Source organism: Nematolebias whitei, chromosome 6, assembly GCF_014905685.2.
Source record: "Nematolebias whitei isolate Nwh7 chromosome 6, NemWhi1, whole genome shotgun sequence".
NCBI lineage: Eukaryota > Metazoa > Chordata > Actinopteri > Cyprinodontiformes > Rivulidae > Nematolebias > Nematolebias whitei.
Window position 1 is genome coordinate 29,155,595 of NC_056503.1, and position 3,193 is coordinate 29,158,787.

Consider the following 3,193-nt stretch of genomic DNA (forward strand, 5'->3'; position numbering starts at 1 on the left):
TGCTTCCTTATCAGCAGAGTCAACGGTGCTCGGTGTACCCTGGTCATTTTATGCTTGTGCGTGAGAGTTTTCTTACAGACAGCTTGTTTACTGTTATCATCATGAATGCTTTACAGGACACACAGCGGCTTCTGAGCTGAAAAAAAAAAAAAAACAAGACATAGAGGGCTGTAATTCCTCAATTGGTTGTCTCAAATAGATGGGAATAAAAGAAAACTACATTTAGGAGCCGAACAAGATGAAATGAGGGAAATGGCTTTTAAGAAGAATGGGTTTTGACACTGGTAGCTGTTTATTTAGTTTTCGAAACCCTCTTTGTTTTGGTTTGAAAATCACAAAGTGTTTATAATAGTTGTGAATTATTAAATACTTAACCAGCGCACTGGAGCTGATGAGCAAGACAGTGAAGCCTTGAGAATATGAGAATATTTTTTCTCTGTGGGAGTAGAAATGTATTTATTGAAACAACATTGCTTTGATTAATGTGATGTATTGTTAATATTTTATTTATTTTTTTTTCTATCAAACCGTCAGTTGACCAAACAGTAAGCAGTATAATCTATTAAGAGGGCTGGACAAAGAAACAAACAAAAGATCCATATTTAGATAAATTCCAATCAGATCATCAATGTTTTACTGTGCAACACAATATGTCTGGTGTGCTTTACTCAATAAAAACATAAGTGTATTTCATGCATTTTCTTGCCCCAAATCTATGAAACTGACCATCTGTTTATAAATGAATGTGCTTTAATAAGAAGTAATTTCCTTCCTATTTGAATGTTTAGACTCTTATCCAATATGCTTGACAAATTCAGGCAGCAGGAACCTGATTTTCTGACTGAAACCATCAATTAGTACTTAGCTCAAACTTGCAGCTCTTACTGATGTGTGTTGGTGCTCAATGTCACTCTGACAATAGTCGAGTTTAACAGCTTTGGAGCAGTTAGCTTAGTGAATGTCAAGAGGATTGTGTCGACATGTTCTTGGAAATATGCTTGCGACGAGTAAAACCATTTAACAACTGACTGTGTCACTTTCACTGTTCACTCCAGGTGCTTCGGCTTTTCACTTGCTTCTCCAAAGAGCTGTATAAAAAAATGACACGGGACGTTTTCAACGAATATAGACACTGAAACCTCGCCCAAAGCAACAGAGTTGCACACCACTAGCTGAATTCAGCCTTTTATTTATCATTAGGTGTTCTCTTTTTAGACGTGCTCTTTAATTTAACTAGTATTCTGTGAAGATATGCACACGTCCTGCCTCTTGGCATGCTGAAGTTTAAAACAATGATTTTTGATGATCTCATGGTGATCAAAGCTTGCGGCCCAAGTCATGGGCACCCAGTTATGTGACAAGAAGGTGAAGCAAACTTTGGGAGGTGACTTGTCTTCATAAGGGCAGACAGTGGCATTGGTTACAGTGCAGGGCTACTTGGTGTAATGCATAACTGTAGCAAAATGTCATGATTTATTTAAATATGAAACCAGACATAGACAGTTACAAAACTTTAATTTTGAGGTAAGACTTATTCAAAAGTAAATAGAGGAGTGGCGGCACAGAGGTCAGAGAAGGTGAGCCTGCTATTGGAAGGTCTCTGGTTCGACTCCCCAGACAGACAACATATGGTGGGAAAAATAGTTCCCACAAAATATGGGTGGGAAAGGTGAAACACCTACACCTGCCTCCACCCTCATTTTCCCCACCCTGGGCCTCTGAGCAAGGCCCATAACCCTCACCGTCTGCTCCCCTGAGTGCAGATCTCTGCTCCACACAGAAGGCTGTGGCAGCTCAGTGGTCTGTGGTTGCGTCAGGAAGGGCATCTGGCGTAAAAACAATTGCCAAGTCTTCGTGCGAGTTAGCTCACTGTGGAAAGCCCTGAAGAAGAAAACTAAATCTAAAACTAATGAGCTCCAGGTTGATGTGGGTAAGATCAGCATAAAAAGATTTTATTATCAGTTTTTGAAACTTGGGGCTATCTTACACATCTTGTGATCCCAATATTCTTACTTTATTCTGTCTGATTCATTGTTATAGAAAGAGGCAGCAGCGTTTTAAAACTTAATAAAATATATTTTTATATAACCATCTCTACAACTGAATGCTGTGAAAGTTGCCATGCTGAGCTTAGCTGCAGGCTATACTGGATGAAGTGTGGCTAGAATGTATTATTCTGTAATGTAGTATTATTTTAAATATCCTTAGTTTTTAAGCAAGTTAAATTAGATTTGAAAAACACAAAACGTTATAGTATTTTTGCTGGGGGTGATACCATGTTTTAATTTGGTTTCAGGAAACAACACAGCACAATGATTGTTTCATTGAAGGTTTTTAATGATGTTGTTGAAGCACTGGATGCTAAAGACTATTGTGCTGCATGTTATTTAGATGTGTCTAAAGCTATTAACACTGTGGACCATGACATCTTATGTCATAAGCTCTCAGATATTGGTTTCTCAGATCACACTGTTGGCTGGTTTTCCAATTATCTCTCAAATAGGAGGCAATGTGTTCAAAATATTGGGACTTCTTCCATTTAGTTGTCAACAATGGTGTAGCACAAGGCTCAGTCTTAGGACCCACCCTCTTTACAATCTACATACATAATGTAGGTCAGATCATTCCTGAGGCATCCATCCATTATATTTTACCTGCTTCTGCCTTTTTGGGTCATGGGGGTTACTGGTGCCCATGTCCAGCCATCACTGTGCGAGAAGCAGGGTACACCCTGGACAGGTCACAAGTCCATCACAGGGCCACATAGAGACAAACGGGACAAACAACTATTCACTCTCTCACTCACGCCTAGAGACAATTTAGAGTTACCAATCAGCCTAACATGCATGTTTTTGGTCTGTGGGAGGAAACCGGAGTACTCATAGAAAACCCACGCATGCATGGAGAGAACATGCAAACGCCACCCAGAAAGGCCCCTGGACCAGGAACTGAACCAGGGTATCCTGTTCGCTGAGAGGTAACGGCTCTACAAGTTGCGCCACCGTGCATCCCTCCTGATGCAGCCTTACATTTCTATTCTAATGACACAGTTGTTTGTTGTTGAGCTAAATCAGTTGCTAAGGTTTTCCAGCTCTTACAGTCTTCATCCAGTCAGATTTGTTCCATCTCAAACTGGTGCTAATCGCTAATAAAACCAAAGCGATGTTGTTTTCGAACAGTTATTGATTGGTCG